The 23031-nt window shown below is 39.2% G+C and overlaps 1 protein-coding gene across 1 annotated transcript in view; it reads right to left on the bottom strand.

Annotated features, from left to right (window-relative positions):
• Positions 1-22209, bottom strand: part of si:ch211-214c7.4 — a 40441-nt gene extending 18232 nt beyond the window's left edge. The window contains exon 1 of the mRNA XM_041784722.1: positions 21846-22209. The gene's annotated coding sequence lies outside the window, so the exon portion shown is untranslated. The remainder of the gene's footprint in view (positions 1-21845) is intronic.
• Between the last annotated feature and the right edge of the window lie 822 nt (positions 22210-23031).

Here is a 23031-nt window from a genome sequence, read left to right as displayed (position 1 = left end):
ACCACACAGACCAAAAATACATTTAATATTAATATCTATTTAATATTTAATATTAATATCTATTAAAAGGATTCAGAGTGAGTGATGTGAGTGAATATATGTTTATTGAGTTCGAGAACAGTACTTACACAAGAGCAGCATGTAAGTAAAAGATGTAACACTTTGTTGCCTGGGTTACCATATCCAACATTAAACAAAAGTTTCTGAAGCTAGCTCTCACTTTTGGTATTATTGCAGTCAAGTATAAAAGAAAATCTTGATTTTTCCAAAAACCTGATTTATCGATTGCACCAGTTTATTTCCCAGCCCTACCTCAAACCAATAATGACATGCAAGAATTCATGAAAAGTAACAAGATTGAAATTAAGGTTTGTTATATTAAAGTTTAACATGGTACTGCCAACCATAAAGTTTCAGACGTTGGCCAGTCGACAAGCCAAGGCAAGAACGGCACGGGCTCATGCTGCTTTCAACAAGGTGTGCTGCTTGCTACGCGACATAGAGGGAGTCCAGTTTGGATTTCTTTACCCAGCGCAGATGCGCATTACTTACAAAGGCGAGCAGCGTGACTTTATATCATCAGAGGAAGCCAAAGCATACATTAAGACAATAACCAAATGAATATATGCACCGTTGCTCTCTTAATGATAATCGTATATCCGTGTTTTGATAGCTTGTAAATCAGCACACAGAGGATGCTCTGATTTTCTCATGGCCAGGTATCAGATATCAGGTATTTCCGACATCCGATATGTTTGATTTTTTGTTTATTTATTATATTATTTTAGTATTATTTTATTTATTGACTTTATTACTACTATCCTTTCCCTACTGTTTTGAATCTCGTGGGGAAATGTCTAAAACAATACTTTCATTGTAGAATTTCATTTGAAAATTCAAAATATTATTTTATTTTTTGATTATTTTCCTCTTCTCTACTGTTAGTATCAGTTGACAACAGTAATTATAGCTGGGTGGGATGTACTGATTCACATCCCTGTTGTTGCATCTATGTTGTACAGTTGTAACAACACTTATGCCCAATTTTTTATTTCATCTCCAAATTAAGGTATTTTTAATATAGCATAATAATTGTTATTTGTTTTTATTTTCTTGTTCTTGCTATCAGTACAATTATGGCACTAATACACCCAGCAATTTTTTTTTTCTTTCTTTCTTTTTTTTTCTTTTTAGTGCCTTTCACTCAGTGTTAAGGGTTTAGGCTCTGCAGGGTTCTGACCGCTAGTTAAAGCTACATAGTCACAAGCACTACCTTGAAGATGGCTCCTGTTGGAGTTTGCACTGCTGTTTCCATCGTTTGGGGATGGGAACACCTGATGTGTGGGAGGGGGGTGGGCCTGGGGTGGGTTATGGTAGGTTGTTGTGTTTTGTCTCTGTTTCATCTTTTTGTGTGTACTTTATTTATTTATTATTTTTATTATTTTTATTTTTATTTTTTTTGGGGGGGGGGGGGGGGGTGTCTTTACCTTTCACTGTTCTCTCTTCCTTTTTAATATAATAATTACTTGAATGACTGACACAAGCTGCTCTAACTCAGATATTGGTTCTTCCATCAGATTTCTGACATGGAATGTGAAGGGACTGAACAGCCCCATAAAACTATCAAGAATTTTCTCTCATTTGAAACGTTTACAGGCTGACGTAGGATTCCTACAGGAAAAACATCTGCAAGACAAAAATCAACTTAGACTAAAAAGACCATTTCCATTCAACTTTTAGTTCAAAATCCAAGGGGGTTGCTATTTTACTTAATAAAATAATTCATTTTACCACTTCTAGGATTATATCTGATAAGAATGGCAGATTTTTAATAGATGCAGGTCATTTATGTCGCAATCCCGTTTTACTAGTGAATATCTACGCTCCAAATCTTGACAACCCAGACTTTATGAATAGACTTTTTGGTACTCTACCTTTCTTGGACACTTATCTTTTAATTCTAGCTGGAGACTTAAATTGTGTAATGAATCCTGTCTTGGATCGCTCCAATCCCCACATTCTTACTCAGTCTTCCATGTCTAAAACAATTTCTGACTTTGCTCCTAAATAATTTTATGGATCCCTGGAGATATTATAATCCTCAAGCTAGAACATATTCTTTCTTCTCTAAGGTGCATCAATCCTATTAACACACTGACTATTTTTTCATTGATAGTTCTTTGATCCCCAAAGTGACCTCTTCAGAATATCATTCAATTGTTATTTCTGATCATGCTCCTCTTAGTCTAGATATTAAATTTTCGAGCCTACCTCATTTTACCTCAACCTGGAGGTTTAATACTCTGCTGTTGTCTGATGATGCATTTATCACCTTTATCACATCCTCAATAGACAATTTTATAACTATCAACAAAAATGATTCTGTTTTCCTTATTATGGAAATCGCTTCAAGCTTATTTGCATGGTCAAATTATTTCCTTTTCAGCATATCGGAATAAATGCCGTAAATTAAGGTTGCATGAACTATTAACTCAAATTAAGGACATGGATAAACAAAATGCTATTAACCCATCTCAGAGTTTATTGAAACAACGGCACAACCTTCAGGTTGAGTTGGACCTCCTTACAACGACTGATGCTGAACAACTTTTAGTAGGTTCTCGTGCGACCTATTACGAACATGGTGATAAACCAAGTAGGCTTTTGGCTCATCAGTTGAAGCGTCAAACTGCTTCTCAAATAATACCAGAAATTAAAGATTCCTCTGGAAAAACTGTTTCTGATCCATCATTGGTCAATGATGTTTTTGAAAGTTTTTATTCTTCCCTTTATAAATCTGAGTCTTCATCGGATACAGCAGAAATGACTTCATTTTTCCAAAATGTTGATAAACCAACAGTTGATTCTTCTGTTGCCGATAGACTTGATGCACCTTTAAGTTTAGAGAAAACCAAGGTTTCTATAAGAGCTATGCAAAATAAAACTTGAATAGGATCAAAAACATATGAATCATACAGATTCAAATAACAATCCTTATTAAAATGTAGCAGCTTAATCTGAGATGTAAACCAAAACATTAACACTGGAATAAAACCCAAATACAAGGCACTTTTGTTATTTCAGCGCAATTTCTAAAGTGCAGCTAGAGCTGCTACATCACTTTTTCCCCCTCACTTTTATTTCTGAGAAGTGCTAGTAGGAATCAGTGTGTTTCTATCAGTATTTTGTGGATTTTTTTAAATCACACTAGTATGAGAGCGATATTTTCTAGTTATTAAATCCAAGTTTTAGGATTGGTATTGGCATAGAGAAAAAATGTTTCAGAAAAACAGGCACTGCTTTTTTACTCATGAATTCTAAAACTGTCAAAGCAACAGATTTTGTTAAACATACCAGTCAATAAGCCAAATGAAATGACTTGTGAGTAGCAACATTTTCAGCACATGATAATAACCAAATCAACATTGATACACTGCTTCATCTTGTGATGGATAGAGCATCTGTAACCACCTTGAATCAACAAATTACCAGACATGTAGTAAGATGTCATTTTAAGAAACACTTCTTGTTCATGCTCAAAGGTCGGGAAACATTTGCTTCCTCTGCAGTTACACATTAACATCTGAGGTGAAAGGATACTGAAGCAAGCCGAGCTTCCAGCGGTGTTGCCAATTTTGTACTCAGTAACAGGTTAGTCTCTTCAAGTCACAGCGCTTGGGTGTCAGAACAGACTGCTTCATCAACCTAAAGACAAACGCACAATGTGCCATCTGAATCCAGTCTAGGAATATCTTATTTGGCCAGAATAGATGTGATAACAATTGAATTCAAATCCCTGTTGGCTCTACTCAAACTCCACATAGTGGAGAGGAACCTGCCAAGCAACAGAATGTTTGGATTGTCCCTTGTTTTTGGAAAAATACAAAGCTTTAAGTTGGAGTCAATTAGCTAACATGCTGAGCCTTCAGGATGGCTTTAGGGTAAAAAAAAAAAACAATCTAATTGTCATCACTTGCATTTATACAAATTACCAAGGTTTAAAGTCGTTAGGAAATTGCAAACCATTGCAAACCACCAACTGAAAGCTGAATATAGTGTTAAAAAAAAAAAAAAAATTGTCTCATCAGTGATTTTAGTTAGTTGCTAGCTGTTCTAGAGTTTGATGCTGACAGATTAAAGATTTATATCAACTCAAACTTGATCTTTGAGGGGTTCTCCTCATCAATAAATGCCACCTGTTTTTTTTTTTTGTTGTTTTTTTTTTTTCATTTATTTGCTCCAGTCAGAAAGAGCAGTGAGACAGACAAATTGACTGGCACTTAGCATGGCATAGTTTTGCCAGTCCAGCCTCTAATGCCAGGAGCTTAGCAGACACCAGAGTGAATCACATTCCTCATGTGATGACCCCCTTCTGGGCAAGTAAAGGCATCATCTCTAACCAGCTGACACGGTGTGACGCAAAACTGAAGTGAAGTGAATAGATCAGATAAATCCCATCCATAGACACGGACAAGCAATGTTTTAGTAAATCACAGAGAACTTCTTGTTCTCATATCCATCAGATACGAATACTAAACACGGTTTTAGGATTTGTTGAGCTGTTAAAACCTCAGGGAACGTGTTGAGTCAAATATTCAGATTTTAGGATTATAAAATGACTGCACAACAATAGCAGATTTTTTAAAGGACTGCCAGGTCAAGAACAACAGCTTCATACATTTTGATGAAATTCACAGAGAAACCCTCAATCGCTTGGTTTTCTGAATCTGCATTTACATAACAAAGGCTATTTTACTGAAGATTTAAAACCATATTCAGGACATAGCATGCCTATTCACAGTTACCATCACTATTAGCTCAATGCTTGTGGTGACAATTACAATGTGCAAGTCTTTCAATAATGAATACAAAGGTCTAGAAAACTTCACTGATGCAAGTTTTGTCAAAGCAGCAGAGAAGTGTGTGATAAAAGAGCCATTACTTTGCAGGATTGTAGGGGGGGAGTCTGTCTAGACAGAGTAAGAACTCGGTGGCCTCGATGGTATTTACAGTCTCAACCTCTTCTAATAAAGAAATATAGCCTAATGTGTCATTAAATCTGAAGTGACCTCTGTCTGGAGGCAGTTTAATTACATCTGTCGCAGTCCATCTATCAGTCCGTCACTCTACGAGCCCAGGCGTAAGAAGCGGTGCCTGACAAAATGGGTCACTTTTAATGCTGTGTCTAATACAAGCAGAGGGGATTTAGTTGTGTTTATAGCATGGCAGGGGTTTGGTATGCATTGTGTGGACTGACGGAGGTGGTGGTGGAGGGGGGACTGTTGATAAGGATGCAGGGCTTAACATCTGTGGATTCACTCTACACTGCTGTCTGCAAATATTAAACAGAAAAAACACAAAAGCAGAAGGAGAATAAGGGTTATTGACCTTCTAAAACATCTAATATTTGGGGGTGCTGGTAGCCCTGAGTTTATGTCTGTTATGTACAGAGGCTGATGTCCTTGAAGCAGGCAGCACAGGTTCAAATCTGGCTTGTGCTTTCTCCCCAGTCTCCATATCCCTAGTTTCCTACTCGATCCTCGGTCTGATTTGAAAAAAAGGAATTCAAGTCCAAAAAAGAAAAGACCTAATAATCCCTATGGGTCATTTAAAATTAGACCACATTAGGTGATAAAAAGGGAAAAATATTAGTGCAAAATACTTACTGCTACCCCATATGCAACTGTTATCACATTCCTTGTCTTTTTATCTCATCTTAAAAATACTGTACATTTTGTTTTTTCTTGCACTACATTGTTGCAATTGGTCCTGCATTAGGAAAGCTGTTTAACAGACTTTGGAAACTAAAGAACAGCGCCAGCCAGGTGCCTGGGCAACATGCATGCTGTTGTTCAGTAATATGGACAGTAATATGGTAATGCCTTGTATCAGGGAACCATAAAATCCAGCATACAATGCATGTCACCCTGTTAGTACAGTAGAGGAATGTATTCACATGAGGAAATAAAGTTTTGATGTTTTTATTCTGGGTTATAGACATAGTTATCTTGGAATGACAAGCAAAAAAATCCAGTTTTCCAGATATATTTTTTTCTAGAAGGATTTCTGAGATTACATTTCTCCTGAATCAAATTTTAATGAGTAGCATCACTATCTCAGAGTTCAAACTACAACAAAACAAAATATTCTTGTGAATAAAATACTTTTTCTTTACTTAAATCATGGTCATTAAAAAATCTGTTGGGTTATGTGTGTACATGTTAAGAATAAATTAGGGCTTTGACGTCAATGCATAAATGATTAATCTGGAAAACCTTTCAGGCTAAAACAAATAAAAATGCAAGTGAATCATAAGGCAAGGTTTGACCACAACTTCCTCCTGTAGTCCAGCACGGATGTTTACGTGCCTGAGGGTGAAGAGGTGAAGTGATGAGTGAGGAGACAGGCCTGAGTCTGCTTAACAAGTTATGGTTTAAAAAGCTGCCAAATGTACGGACATAATTAAGCTAGACCTTGAGTACATTGTGGACTTTTTGCCACAGTTTTTTCCCAGGCACACCAATTACAACCCACTGAAAAGAGCTCAGCAACCCACTTTTGGGGCCTGACCCACCAGTTGAGAACCACTGCTTTACATTATTGGATCCTATCTGATAGCTTTAGTTTTTTGATTATTATTTTTAGGCAGCTACTCAGCAAAAGAGGGGAACAGAGAGCATGCAGGCACCAGTGTGCATAGAATTAGAGGAAGAAAGGAACAAAGCTTCATCTGACCATTCATCCTAAAGTAACCAAGGTTACCAGTGAAGTATATTTTGTTTTTGGATTGAAGAAGCATTTACTGAAACGACTGAATGAAATGAGTGTAGAGGTGCATAGTCGGCATGTCATCAAGTTTTTATCTGACCTGTCTCTTGTATAACATGTTTTTTAAATTACATAGCTGTAACATTGTGTACCATGGGAAGATTTTGGAAAGGTTTAATGGTATTAAAAAACTGGATAGGGTCAATCCTATTGTGTGTAAATGAGGTCAAGTGAACTTTGCCATGCAACGCTGGCTTAATGCAAGTCTGCAACAACATTATACAATTGTTTGAGAGCAAGGCACCTGGTAAAAGTTCTGTCCATAGAGCAATGATCAGTGGTGAGCTTTGGTACTGTAACAACCAAGTTTGATGTTCAATGTGAACAACAACATGAACTGTAGTTCCTAAAACACAGTGAGCTGAAGGACTGTAAAGCTGACTTTCACCATAAGGGAAATGACTCGTGACAGCTTTGGTGACATTCAGTTTTTACATTTAATTGTCAGATCTACTCATGATGGAAACCTTAAATTGCATCCTCAGTTTACATGATAGACCAGTCAATCCATTGGCCTCATGCCAAGTCTCAGTTTCAAGATTGATGACAAAACTGCATCTTCTGCTTGATGATTAATGGTAGAGTGTGCATGCCTACAGCAGCAACAGTATCAGGATCACATCTGACCCATCCACATTCCAGCTCTGCTGACTCTCTCTATCCTGGGGGCTACACACTCCGACAGCTGGCTCCTAGTGCGCGTGTGTTGATGTGCATGCGTGTGACCGAGCAGGTCACAGGGAGAGAAAGGGTCCGAGGGAGCTAAAGAATGTGTGCTGATCAACATGCATAAGATGGAGGAGTGTGTGAGGAGTGAGGAAGGAATGTGTAGGATGAAAGTGATCATGATGTGAAAATGTCATTTGCACAAATTTACATGCAGGATAGCAGAAAAAGAAGGCTTGCCCACAACTCCCTGCATTCTTTCTATTCCAGCGGCATGTTTTATTTATCATTCTATCATTATCAGACTCACCTTTGGACTTTAAAAACAAATTATAGCGAGGCTGGTGAGTGTGACCATGGTAACAGGTCTGGCAGCGATTAGCCCACAGTGTAAGCAGAGCAGAGTATGACTATGTTTACAAATGAGATATGAAGGGCCTCTGTCTGTTTGTCATTCACTTTCCTCTGGTGTGTGTTTAGGGATAGGCACGTACACAGGAAGAAATAAAGGGGAGCATTCAACTTGACTTTGGATTCAAACACGTGTGCACATGTGAGGCCCAGAGAAAGAGCAAAACAAGAGGTTCAACAAGTCCGGGAAAGGAACGCATCCTCCTAAGCTACAGAGCAGCAGACAAGATGCCGGGAAAACTGTCACTTGAACTCTTGCTACTCCTCACACTTCTGCAAAATCTCCAAAATGTGCATGACCAGTTTTCATCATATCTTAAAATATTCTTAAAAAGGGTATGCAAGTTGTCACACAGGAATGATTGGCTATGTAAAGGCCTACTGCTTCATCGGACCATACAAGGCAGTAGTTTTGTTTCTGCTGTATCACAAAGTGAGTGTTTAGTTCACACACATTCAGAGTGACCGAGAGGGGGAGAGAAAGAAGAGAAATTCAATCTGCTGTTGGAACACAAACACTTACAGCAGGCGGACAGGGAAGGCAGAGAACAGATGAGCCAAGAGTTTATGAATGCAACTTCATGGAGGACACTGTTGAATGGATGACTGTATCATAAGTCTAAGCAGGCCTGAGACAAACACTAACACAGTACATCATAAGTCTAAGAGGTTGAGAAACTGAAGTCTGATTGTGTACACTGAATGACAAGCTTTTGCAAGCTGAAGGACAGGAGTCCACAGAAAGAAGAAGTCGACACTTCATAAAATGTTCTCTGTGCTTCTTGGCAACATAAAAGAATACTGTAGATAAATATAGTTGTACTTTTATGCAGCTATGTTATAAAAAAAAAAACAACGTAGTCCATTTTAACAGCCAAGGATGATGCTCAGATCTACTGTACTTACCATTATACTTAAAGCACACTAATTGTTGGTTTTGTATCATATTTCTAAACTAACAAGAAAATGCATTTTATAGAGAATTATAAGCATCAGTATACTTAATCTACTTCCTGCCCATCTACCCAAAGTATAATGGTTCTTAAAATGATAGTGACGGTTTTCACTGCTGTAGAAACAACCAATAAACATCAAGTCAGTGAAGTTGTCAGCAGTTATCAGTGTCTGTCCAACACACACATTGGATTATTGACTTCTGGCTCAGTGCCAAACTGGCTGTGGGGAGCAAAGACATGTTCAAACACAAATTCCTTGCATTTAGGAAAATCTCTGATCCAGGACAGGGAAGGGGCTTTTGGCAGAAACATGAGAAAGTCAACTGAAGCTGTCATTTGGTATGGATGATGAATTAATCATAAAACATGATTTATCACCTAAATTATTTTTCATGGTACAATGACCTAACCTTGCAAAGCAGATGGAGTCTCCCATTCCGTGTTTCTCACTGGTGAATCCATCTTGCAAAACTCCCGTCTGAACCGTTTGGGCCCAGTTAGAAAGTGACAGGACCAATCAGCGACGAGGGGCAGTACTTTAGGGCGTGGCAGTCATGACGTAAGTAAGCAGCATCAAGAGGCCAGTGCAATTATGGAGGTAGACATTAGCATGGATGCTGCTAAAGCGCCAGTTATATCAGAACATGACATTTCTTTGTTAAAAGAAGAACAAAGAACAGCATTTAGTTATTTTCTTTTCAAAAACATAAGTCGTGTACTGACATGTATACAGTCGCCATGGTTCAAGTTATGCAGTTCTATATCGTTTACTCCATCAGCAGCGGCGCGCCTCGGTAGGGGCTACGACGTCACGTGTTTTTTCTGATTGTCCCGTAAAGATGTGACAGACAGAACGTTCATCCAATCACCCTCTGAGTTTTTTTTCAAAGGCTCTGCCCTTTCCCAAGTGATCTCTGTCAGAGGTTTCCCAGATGGATGTGTGAAATAAATGCATCTGGTGTCAGGTTAACAAGGACCTACACTAGGTGGAAGTCATGTTTGTGTTTCACTATAAAACAACCAACGAAGAAAGAGAAGCCAGCATAACAAAACACACTAAAAAGAAATCTTGGCTTCACTTGCAAGGGAGAGGCGGGTCAGAGAGCCAGCAGTGATGAGTGAGGAGACAGACCCAGGTCTGCTTAATGGCAATTTTCTTTTTAAAAAGCTGGCAAGTGTTAGTTAAGATAAACCAAAATTGTGTGTACAATGTACATACTGCAGTGATGAACTGTCTTTACACCGAAGCACATTGTGTCTTAAGTTTCACCTTTGGGCAAAGCACATCTTTGCTAATGTCAGCAAAGACGCTAACAACAACATGGGATCAAGCCATGGTCATACCATTCAGGACAGTTTCCTTCTTCAGCTGCTCAGATAAATGCTGAGAAGTGCTCCAAAACTTTGCCTTTTTTCTCAAAGGCTTTGCCCTTTCCCAAATGCTGTGTATTAGAGGTTTTCCAGATGGATGTATGAAACAAATCCATCTGGCACGCCAGGTTAGCCCATCTGCATTTGTGCCTGTAAAATTATGAACTTTTTTCCCTATGTGGAGTGAGCACGTGTTCAAGGGGCAGGGCTGTCTACCAAGGCTCCTTGTATCAAAAAGTTACATAGTACCTCATACACCTAATTTCTGTAGACAAAAACCTCATTAAGCCTCAAGGATCTTTCTGACTGACTGCCTTCTCTTTTTCTGTCACAATAACAAGATGATTGTGACAATCACTGAATTCAGTCCCTATAAACTGTATTCACACTGAAAAATTTGCAATCTGCAGAGAATCTCTCCCAGGAATCCCTGCAGAACTATGCAAATTTTTTTCAAAGTAAACCTGGGATAAATGTGATCTGTTCACTCTACAAGTCCAACATCAGGAATAAACTGTTGACATTTGAATCAAGTCCCACCAGAAAGAGAGACCGAACAAAAACTAAATAAAAGCAGCATGCAGGGAATTCTAGTTGTTGAATCAAACTTGTCTATCATCTATGATTTAAGAGAGGATGAAACTGTCATGTTGAGATATCTGTGGTGTTAGCATGCAGCTTTGGTTCCAAAGCAATCAAAACTAAATGTTATATAAACCTCAAAAATAGTTTGACAGCCCATTTTAACCCTTGTTCTTCATCCACCAGCCAAATCATTTGAAGTAGTTTATTAATATGGAAGAACTTAAGACAGGCTCCACTTTCAATCATGTTGTCAACCAACTGCATTTCCAGCAGAGAACTGACGTCACAAAAAAAGGAATGCTTGGTCAAAGGTTTCTTCTATTTTGACTAACTTATTTATTCAGTCTTCTTTTTTGGAGGCTGAGTGTATGACTGAAGAAATGCAGCACCAGATATCAAGGCTGTGACTGCAGACTTGCAGTGCATCCCTAGCAGGGCTCGACAGTGCAAGTGTTTCACTCGCATTTTCGCCTAAAAATAGGTTTGTGCAAACTGTAACAAATATTTAGGGGCACATGTGCGCATAAAAAAATCAGCCAAAGCAGCCAAAGGAGAGACGCCTCACTTGGCGCCCGTGTAGCCATAGCAACACATCGTCATCCGTGCTTATTTATTCGTCTCATGTTAAGAACGACATGTTGGACAGCTCACAATCTCGCTGGCTGCTCATAATGCCCCAATGTAAGAGCAGAAACCCCAAGACAGCGTAATTTGGTGATTTTTCATTGTTTATGTGGAGAAAAGACCGGCGGAAGGTGCTGGATTTCCCCATTTTGTCTTCTTCTATGCCGGCTTTTCTTCTTGGTCGCCATTTGTCTGTCACGACAGTGCCCCTAACGGGCAGAGGTTGTAGGTGTTCAGTAGGGATTGGGTTTGTCGATACTTTTCTATAGTTTGGTGGAAAAACAAAATGGGGACGAATATTTACACTGAGTAGTGTTTGAGTTAAAAAGCTGTAATTCAGTCTGTTACATCTATTTTACATCCCTCAAATATAAACACATTCTTTATATTCACAACTGTAATTATTAAGGGTTCTCGTCCAAAACTAAATTTTCCCATTTTTATGTGGCATTTGAACACATCATAACATTTCGACTAGTCATCTAATTTACTGGGGTTACCTGAACATATCAAATCTTCCATCTTTAGCTCGTAAAGTTCGCTAACTTTAACTCTGCCGATTCCACCGTGGATTTGTACACTGGATTAATATTGTTAACAAACAGGACTTGCTCAAAGTTTTGAAGCACTTTTCAGCATTTATCTGAGCAGCTGAAGAAGAAAACTATGAAGCAGCTGAAGTGAGAGATATGAGAGCCTGTTACTCCCACCGCAGGCAGAGATGAGTGTTGCGTCTCACAGACGGCGTCTTTTTCCTCAAGCTGACAGCCGAAGGTACATTTTGGTCTAATGTGATGCACAATATTTCTAGTTTGTGTTCCCCTTGAAAGAACTAGTGTATGTTTTTACAACACTTGTATCTTAAAATGACATTACATCACAGAGCCTGAGAGACTCGATAGCAGTATCAATAAGCTAAAATGTTATTGATTTCGGGTATTTCAAAAACACAGAACCAGGTTCTTATGGACCCGGGTTTTGATCTCCATCCGTAGTGTTCAGACGGTTTGGTCCATTTGGCCAAGAGCAGTGTGAATGCAAACCAAACCAAAGTGCAACCGTTCCAAAACAGACCGAGTCCCCAGACTGTACGAAACACACAAAAATGAAACCTATTAGTCACTTAGACCGACTCTGACTGAAGTTGCCAAGTTCAAAGTAAATTTAAAGTACCAAAATTAGTAACATTAAAGAAAAAATTAAATTGCAATACTTTTTCAAAACTTGATGATTTCACCTTTCTGTACATTTTGTATACAAATTCATTAAATAATTTTGCTTGTAAATGTCTATTTGCATCATGTTTTTTATGGAAAACATATTATTTGATCAATTTTCATTGTGCCCCTAAATTTCTTTATGTGCTCCTCACTTTTTCAACTTAGGAGCACATGTGCTCCTCGCGAAAAAAGTTAGCATCAAGCCCTGCCTAGTTCAAGTAGGCACTACCAGGATGGCTCCACCATCAGATCAAATCTGCTATCCAACACAAAAAAGGCACTGAAGAATTTGTAGCTTGAACAGAGTAAACTGGCTGATTGGACAAGTATTGTGAATGAGGGTGAATTCTCTTGACAAAATGCTTGGCTGCTCCACAGGGGGAAAAAATATACACAATATTGTCACTGGACAGACAGAGGAAGAAAAATCATCAAAGACTGTGAGGCTTGGTGCTAAGCTGCAGCTTATTCTAATCAATTCCATACGGGACACTAACAATGTGCTAAGTGACTGTAAGCCACTCAATAAGGCCATTAGGAGCAGGTGGTTAAGTGTGGCTACAAGTTAAGTGGACTAAGCCAGTTAGCCTTTAAGGGAGTGGCAGCCACAAAGGGATGAACTAGCAGATTCTGGCAGCAGCTACTGGTCTAAAAGGCTGCAGGGAAATGGGTTACAATCTGTTCCAGAGCTGGCAATGTTTTCAAAAAAGCACCGGCCAACTCGTGCTGCAAACCAGGACAGGCTGAGTTAGGGGAGAGTGAAGTCTGGGGAGGGTATCATCAAAGTGGGGCAAAGGAGTGAGAGCATCAAATCTGGAGAAAAACAACCATCACCACCACCACCATGATGATCTTGAGTGTTTTCCTGCATAATTGAGTAGAACATTAGGGTACCAAGAGGGGGAGGGTGGGCAGACAAGCTCTATTGTCTGCCCTGCGCACTATGTAACCCCCTCGAGCATGGTGTCGGGGGGAGTGGGGGTGGATTTTGAGTGGATTAACTTGTGCAACGGGACGAGGGAGCAGCTGATGTTGAAACTTCACCTGAAAGAACCCAAGGGTATCAAATGGGGTGCAGGGTGAATGAGGGCGTCTCCTTGCAGTCTACGAGCAAGTTTACATGCTTTCAACCTGCCTAATAAACACAGGAAGACTCATACAATGTTATCTTCATTCTCTAATCAGGGGTGTAGTTTTATAGATTTACACATCATAAGTGATAAAGTTACATATTTCTCCCTGGAGGTCAAAAATCCAGAGTTTTGATTGGCTAGCTTTTGCTCACTTGCTCAGAGTCTTAAGAGCATCCAGGAGAATGAATTTTAACAGGGGGGATGATTAGTTATCATATAAGAATCCTGAAGTGGGTGCAGGTTAAGCTCAGTTGGTAGAGCAGGCACCCAAAGGCAATCTTACACAATATCTTATCTTACATTTATTTTTTAAAGGAGGACGTGGTAAAATGTAAAACAAAGCTGCAATTTCATTACATGAAGGGATAGAAAAGTAGATAGTTGAAGCTATATCTGTAAAATAACTTCTAAACAGGCACACTGCAGTATAAAACACATACCAAGGTACTGCCAAAGACCTTTGCCCCATGTTATCTCCTCTCTTATTCTTTTTTTATTTCCCATTTCCTCTCACTGTGAAGTAGACAGGAGGGGCTCAAGACAGCAAGTGTGCAGGCATGCAAAAAACAAGAAACACTACTACCTCATGTTGATTTTTTCTCTATTGATTAATTCAATATTAAACAGTAAGCTAATTCAGTGTTTCCATCCAGGATGATTGGCTGTATGGAAGCCAGAGCTGACATCAGTTTAACTGTGATAATACAATCCAGCATCTTCTCTCCCATGCACCAGCCAACAGGCTTTGGATGGGCAGGCAGAGAGTCAATACCATGATGGAGAGCCCGAGGGCTAGATCAGTTACGGGGCCTGTGACGAGGCAGGGTGAACTGAGGCCAGATGGACAGTGATCCTTGCACATAGCATGCCTGACTCTCTGACAGCCTGCCAAACCCACAGCCACACCCCTGAATGTTGTGAAACACACAACAGGGCTGTCACTTTTTACCTGAGAGTTGAATAAGGTGAGCGCACATATTTTAAAAGATAAATTAATACAATGAAGGAAAACAGGTCGGGTTCTTTATAGATTAAAGTTACCAAAAGGAAAAGACATTCACTACATATAACATGCTCCAAACGTATGGCGAACATAATAGCTTTTAACCAATAATACAGGTAGTAGAGACAATAGAAACTTTTAATCCCATCCATCCCAAGAAACTTTCCATGCAGAAGCCCTTTGGTGAATCTACAGACATGGTGCAGATGTGAGACTACAGTCAGGAGGTTATACTACTAGTGATCTGATCTATTCAGATCACCTTCAAGGCTCCACCAAATGTGATCTGCATATTGATGTCCAACAAAATATAGTCATACATGCAAGTTTTTTTCAGACTTTCACATAGAAATCTGTCATCATGTGTTTATATTTCTGGGCATTCGGTTACACATTTTCATAGTTGCTTCATCTTTTCTCCATTCTGTCTCACCACACCTGCATTTCTCATGCAGGTATCAGCTGGCGGCTGCATAGAATATCAATCATAAAGTTAATGTTGATTATGTTACGCCTATTGTGGTCAGCAGCTGTAAACTTAACCAAAAAAAAACTCTGCTACCAACTTTTGTGTTTTACATAAAAACTAAAGATATAATCCCTACACACATGCTGCATGAGCAGGCGGCGTGTCATTGTGCGTCACATGTTCAGTATTGTAATGAAAATGATGGAGCTTCTTGTTTCGATTATTTTTTGTTGTACACTGAGCTTTAAAAGCATTTTCTAGATAAAAAGGGAGTTCACAATTATCAAACTTGTTTTACCAATGGAATGGAAAAATGATCTGGCACAATATTAAGATTCATGAGATGCATTTTGATTTTTTTGTTTTTAAAGTGCACATTTTAACTCACTAGCTAGTTGAGGAGTAGGAAATTAACACAGACGCTCTCTTTTTTGGCTGATCAGGAAAAACTACCAGTGAAAAAAATCAGTGATCCAACCCAAACTGAGAGTTGTGATCCAATGCACTGTTTATTCATATAGATGTAAACCGCAAAGATGCACAGCATAGCAAAATGTTTCTTCGGGATGGGATTCAAGGCTACCCAAGTGAACTAACAAACAGACTACGAAAGTGCTGAATTACTCTTTCAATAATTACAGTGCACCCAGCCCAGCTTCACTGTCCCAGACAGACTGAGTGCCTAAAAATGCAGCGCTAGCGTCCACCACTTTATACTAATGGGCAGGAGAGTGCCAGGCTGCAAACCACAGTGACGAGCCTCACAGCACCACACCGTCTCCTCATTCCACAGCTGAACAACCCAGAGCAACACGAGAGGCACGCAAAAACATGAAGGGCGGATGATGAAATATGGTTTAACCCTGAATGTCAACCTCAACAGATGCAGTGGAGCACTGAGGATTTGGGATTAAATTTCCATGGGGATGTGGGCTGGAGACTGACACTAGTTGCAGGCAGTAAAAAGCAGCTGACTTCCAAGCAGATGCAAATGCTCAGCACTGGGCAGGGGTTGTGCTTTCCACTCAGCTGCTCTGGTTTTTCTAGTGACTTCTGAGGCATGGAACAAGCCAAAAAGTGCCAAAATCCCTCTGCTAAACATGATAACAGATTCTAGTTCAGCATTTTTTTTTTTTTTAATTTGGAAAAATTCACAGAGCCGGACCAAATGATGACCAATTTATGATCAGTTAATGTGAAATAAATCTGCAACAAGTAAAATATCAGATCAAGCAAAACATCAGCACACAGGCTCTAAAATAAAAGATTGGCAGCTTGTCTTTGTCTCTAGTAGGGGTAAACTGATTACTTTGATTTTGGTTTTGAAGGGGTTTTTTAATTCTGACTTAAGCAGCTCATGCCAAACTGATGTGGAACATTAGAAATACAGATGGGACCACGCCAATCAAATATCAGTAGTGGGTCCTATATACACACATAATTTTTTAATCAGACTGATGGCACAAAACCATGTCAGCAATCCAAATTACGGCATTTTCACTGTGATTTTGATTTTTACCATAATCGCCCAGCCCTATGCAAAGTTATATTTTAACTCATGACTCACTAGTTTTAACTTCATGATGATTCAAAGAAGCAGGTTGTGGCATTTAACAAGATAAGAGCGACAGCGCTGCTGTGAACACTGTGTCTGGCACCACTGCTGAAACTAAGTTAAAGCAATGATAAAAGTGGTACTTCCAACAAATTCTTCACAATTAAAGTCCATAGTTTTTGTTTTCCTTGGGTGATTTTATTGTGAACACCCATATTAAGAAATGTGGTATTAACTCGGCAAAAGAGGAGTGAAATTTAAAACTGTAGGTGCAGTCACAAAGTAGTGAGCATAAAGAGGCTTACAAAAACATTTTTTTGCGATCTAATGCTCAGACATGAACTCAGTGTGCCATCACTGGCTTCTTTTAGGGGGAGAAGGGGGTTGTATTTCTTGAATAAGCATTTCAGGGCATTGTGTCTTCCTTTTATGATATTGTGATTTAATATTATTACTGCGAAGGGCTGAACTCCACTATCTGGAGAGGAAAACATCAGATTTTGCCATTATATGGAGCATTTGGAGCAGAAGTGCTGTTTGCTATCAGAAACTGGCATTCCTAAACCACACAATCCAGTGTCATTTTCAGAATCAGGGTTGGGTTTTATTGCCAAGTACATTATCACATACAGGGAATTTGGCTTGGTGTTGGGTGCAAAACAAATGACATAGAAGAAGAATAAAAATATTAAGAGGCCTCTAAAAATATTATGCGGCTAGACTTAAAAAGATCATTATAGAAAATATATAGCAGCAAAATAAAATTAAGAAATAGAGTATAAACATCAAAAAAAAATGTACAAAGGTGAAAAGGGAGAAACTATACAGATGTATACTGGGGAACATGTCTAAAAGAGTATAACACAGCGTGCAGTTGTAAACAGAAAAGATAAAATCCGGTGTGCATGTCACACAAATCTGCATATATTTTCTACATTTCTAGCACTTTCATGTCCATTATTGGTTGAAAACTTCACATTTTTTGCTTCCTGCTGCACTAGCCCTTAGATATGTCCTGTTTAGTTGATTATTTCTTCACTTATTATAAGAGGGATGCTTTTTTGTTTTATTTTTGTAGATATTTATTTCTACACATTTACTTTTTATACAGTGTTAACCTTTTATCAAAAATATTCAGTTTGCTGCAGTAGCCCTCTGGTGTGGTTTGTTGTTTTTAGTTATTGCTACTTTTTCCAGTCGACTGCAGTTTCAAATATTTGAATTGACACCATTAGATTTGTTGCCATCACCCGTTTCTATGTGAAGCAAACAATATTAAGTTCAATATATTTAAAAATATTTTTGGTCTAAATAAGAAATACTGTTTTAAGCTTACAAGAGCTTTTTGAAATCTAACACATAATACCACCAAAAACAATAAGAATATTAACAATGATTAACAAAAATCAGTATCACCATCACCATCGGTTTGTATCAGAATGGGATTGGAACTGGTAAAAAGTTATACCTCTAACTACAATATGATTCTTAAACTCCCTGCAAAGTGGTTAAAAAAAAAACAATATTTAATGTTTGTTGTATGACAGGCTACTGTGTTATGAACCATGACAAACTTCTCTAAATTTATCCAATCAAGATTCAAAATCATGAAAAAATCAGGCATAAAATCTGCTCTAGGATGGTGTTGGCGTGTCGGCTGAATGAGCTGAAGCCACGCTCAATAAAGAAAAATACAATCCTCTCCAATTCTAAAATTGCTTCTGATCGGAGCGAGCTGCCTGGCTCAGTGCCAGAGCAGAGAGACAGAAGCTCAGGATTAAACTGACTGTTTTCAGGCATAAATATCTCTGTTATGATTATTTTAATGACCCATAGGCCACTGTGGCTGATAGATTTTGGAAACTACCTCACAATGAACAAACAAAAACTTTTAATAAAAGGCAGTGACATCAGCTGACAGCAGACTGTACTGAGATGAACTGCTTGGTGATTTTATATCATTGTAACATTAGGGGGCAAAGTAATTCTCCATTAAGACTGGTGATGTCATGTGTTCATATTAAGCCAGGAAAGACGTGAACAACTTTCTAACGCTCCAAATCAAAAGTTTAGTCAGATGAAGATCTCAGTGGTTTGAATGTTTACACCAGCCTTATTTCAACATATTTTAATTGCTATTTTTTTCCCCAAAAATGTGATTGCGATTTAATATGCAATTATTCTAAGGCTTATCTTATGTATTTCTTAACACAATATTTAGTAGATTCAACTAAGGCTGACCAAAACTGGAAAAATATCTCATTGTGATTATTGTGACTCATTGCAAATTTCATATGAATAGCTATATTGAAAGGAATGTTGACTTCATGTATTTCTCATTCTTAATGGTACAAATGTATACAAAAATAAGGAGAGTAGGATTTTTCGCAAACTACTTGAATAAGAATGACCACTGAATGCTTGCACGATGTATAGAACAAAACATCTGTGTCTTTAAAAAATTATTAAACTGGTATTTTGACATACATTTTAGGTTAGAGAAATATTGCATCTGCTGCGGTTTGAAAATTGCAGTAGGCCATATTGCGATTTAATCTAATTTGCGATTAAATGCCCAGCCCTAGCACTGGCGGTACTTCAGTAAAAAACAGAACAGGTTTTTCACTCAGTGACTAAGCATGTGGCTTGATTTGTTCCCATGGTTTGGCAAACATAACACAACTGCAAAGGTGACAGTGTAAACCACCTGCATATCTCTCAGCAATGCCTGACACAAAGAACAACTGCAGCCAGCCCATTAGGCCTACAGATCAGATCTATAATGGAAAAAAGTGCAGGTTAATGAAGTCTAGTGTTGAAGTTTCTATCATAACTTCAATACAACATATCTTAAACTTCAAGTCACTGCAGTTCTGTTAAGAAAATACAGGTAATAAGTCCAGTTTTTGTACATCAACAAGATAATTGTCCTCATTTAGCAGAAAAACAAATCTCATACAGATGCAGATAATGGCTCCTGCACTACTGCTCCCTTTGCTTGACATGCCCTGTTCAGGAAGAATGGTTCAGCATTGCATCAGTAATGTTCAAACTACAGGCTCCTCTTAAGGTTTGCTTTGGCTTTTAGGAAGAGGAAAGGGAAACAGAGGTGTGAGCAGTGGAAGTAGCTAAGCAGTATATAAACACAGGCTGTGTCCAGCTGCAGAGGCTGAATCGGGGACAGGAGTGTGGATCCTTGGGAATTAACAAAGATATATGTATTCAGATACAGTGCAGTGTCTGTGAGCAGTGTTGACAGTACCTCTTACTCAGCACCTCTCCCAAATCCCATAAGTCCTCTAACAGTAAGTTAGCCCTTTCGGTCTACGTCTTAACAAACATGTTACTGCTTTGTTATTTGCTTTGTGAATAATGGTCCAGTGTAATGTTAAATCCATAAAAGGCACAGGTAATGCCCAAGGTTTCACAATCAGGCCTTTCCTACATATTGGGTTTAAAAACTGAAACAATGTCTTTTCTAAATATTCGATGAAGCAAATATCAAGTACAGAAGAAAACACATGAATGAAATTGGTAAATACCCGAGTTCAAATATCTGATCAGTGACATGGTGATTATATTTCTCTGTTTCCATTCGACCAAAGCCCACTGGGTTATAGGCACGTGGATCTCCAATTGAGCTACTTCATGTGAAACTTAGTTTTTTCATTCAAAAGAGGAAGGGCACAACTATTTTCACACCAGCAGGCTGCTAGGCTCTATGGTGGCGTTTCAAATAAGAGTCAGTATCAGGGATCCAGCAATGAACTCTTGGATCCTGGCCAGAATAACAGGAAGTGGGAGTGTAAGGCCATGTGTGTGTGTCATTCACACTTAGTTTCACACCCTGGTGTCAATAAACTCCTCAGCAACGACTCTTCCACCCTGGCAGCAGTAGCAGGAGAGTCTTCAGGGGGGTGACAAAGGCCACAGTGAGTATCTGCATGTCAAATACCCCTTGCAAGCCAAGAGAGTCACTGCCCAGCCCCTGCCTACCACACCCATAAAGCCCAAAACATACTGATTATGTAACTGAGCAAAAGCAGCATCCATCTCATCACTGAGATCTGCAGACGATGCTGTCTGATGGTCTGCCTCCGAGTTCTCTGTACTCCTCCCTTTTCTAATGTCAGTCTGCCAAGTCAACAATGAGATCACTACATGTGTAGGGATGCAAATATGAGAACGGACATAATGCCATCCTGGAAAGGAAGAACTGAAAATACATGGGGGTTATAGGCAAGAAAACAGATGCAATTCAACATCGGTTTTTCAAACCCATTGTTTTTAAACCCATGATCAAGGCTACATAAACTATGGATTTATGCATTGGAGTTTTTAAGGGTAGACGTGAAAATACTCAAGATACATGTCAACGATGTGACACCAAACTGTCCAAACATTATCCAACTCCTGTCATGGACCCCCGGGTGGCAGGTGGTCTCAGGAGCCCACTTTTTGAACCATTGTTTTCAGGGCTCGTGGGTGTTGTTTTAAGCCTCAAGTGGAGCTAAAATAACACCATTTGTCTCTTAAAACAAGCCCGCTGAGCTCTCCCGGGTTTAGCAAAAGGCCCAGTTTTAGCCTCACAGAACAATAGCAGTGTAACGCTGTGGTAGCTCGCTGAGAGAAACAAATGAAACACACCAGTCAATAGCTTGAACCTGATACTACCTGGAGCATGGCAGCGGATGGTATGCTAAATGGCATGAGGGAACAAAACACACATTGAAACCACCGCCCAAACGTTACCGTGCCATGCTAGCGTTTACGTTACACATCCATCATCACATCCAGCCACACGCTGGCCGCTGCACACTACAAAGAGGGCGTCTGGCTTCAGAGCAAGTAATGTTTGGTTCATTAGGAAGGCACGGCAAAAAAGAGGGCGCGTTTTACTCAGCCGAACATCATTCTGAGGTACTTAAGAGTTAAAATGATGAAAGAAACGAGACTGTTAAAAAACATAACTTAAAAAATGTCGCTCGCGCTAGAACCGTTGCAACGTAATAAATTAAACATACCTTCAACCGCCGTGTCTGTTCCGGAGGACTCCTAGAGAAATAACCAGTCTCTCCTTCTCTGATCCAGCACTGGCGCTAAATGCACTAAATATGTCGGACGAGTCGTAAATTTCACCAGACTAACTAACAATGGAGCTGCAAGCGTCCCTCTTCGTGTCCTTTCCTCCACGTTTGAGCAGCGGCAGGCGGCGACAGGCTGCTTCTCTTAATGAAGGATAGACACGGGCGGGAGGGGGAGTGACGGAGACGTCCAGAAGCAGATTGAAAGGCGAAGCGTGGTGGTCATGAAAGAAAAAAAATGCAGATTATAATCCCGCGAGTGGTCCAATCAAAGGCGCGACATTGGTGGTTATGCAAAGCAGGAGTGACGTCAAATTCAAACCAAGTGCGAGCTCTGTCCTGAGGCACGAAGGGAAAGGGGGTTCCCAAACTGTGGTCCGGAGACATCCAGGGGCGCGAGAAGGAGGGTCGCTGGGAATAAGGAGACTCTAGTTTCTTAAAAAATATGCCAATTCTATGCACATTATTGATCTTATTTCATAATTTATCAGTTTCTTTGTTAACGGACTATGTGCCCATTAAAGATGTTATATGCGTTGTGCTGGTTATATTAGAGCTAACTTTTATAACCACTGAATTTTCACTATTAAAACATCATCATAGTTATACAACAACACTGAATAATTGTAGTACAACGATTCCTTATATTATTATTATTATTATTATTATTATTATTATTATTAAATAGATATATTGATGTGGAAAAATATAAATTTATCTATGTTTATTTGTTATATACACACAGAGCATTCAGAAGTATACAGACCCTTTGCAGAAACACTTAAAATGTATCTCAGGTGCCTCCCATTTCTCTTGATGCTTGCTGAGATGTTTCCATATCTTGCCTATAGTCCAGCGTGTGGTAAAATAAATTGATTGAACATGATTTGGAAAGGTACATACTTTACTATAGAAGTCCTCACAGCTGACAATGCATGTCAGAGCAAAAACCAAGCCATGAGGTCAAAGGAACTGCCTGTAGAGCTCAGTGATAGGATTATTGCAAGGCACAGATCTAGAAGACTATAAAATAAATCTGATGCACTTAAGGTTCCCAAGAGCAGAGTGGCCACCATAATTCTCCAATGAAAGAAGTTTGGCACAACCAGGACTCTTGAATGAAGCC

This window comes from Cheilinus undulatus, linkage group 4, assembly GCF_018320785.1.
Source record: "Cheilinus undulatus linkage group 4, ASM1832078v1, whole genome shotgun sequence".
NCBI lineage: Eukaryota > Metazoa > Chordata > Actinopteri > Labriformes > Labridae > Cheilinus > Cheilinus undulatus.
The sequence above is the reverse complement of the archived record's forward strand: the minus strand, read 5'-3'. Positions and strand labels throughout refer to the sequence as shown.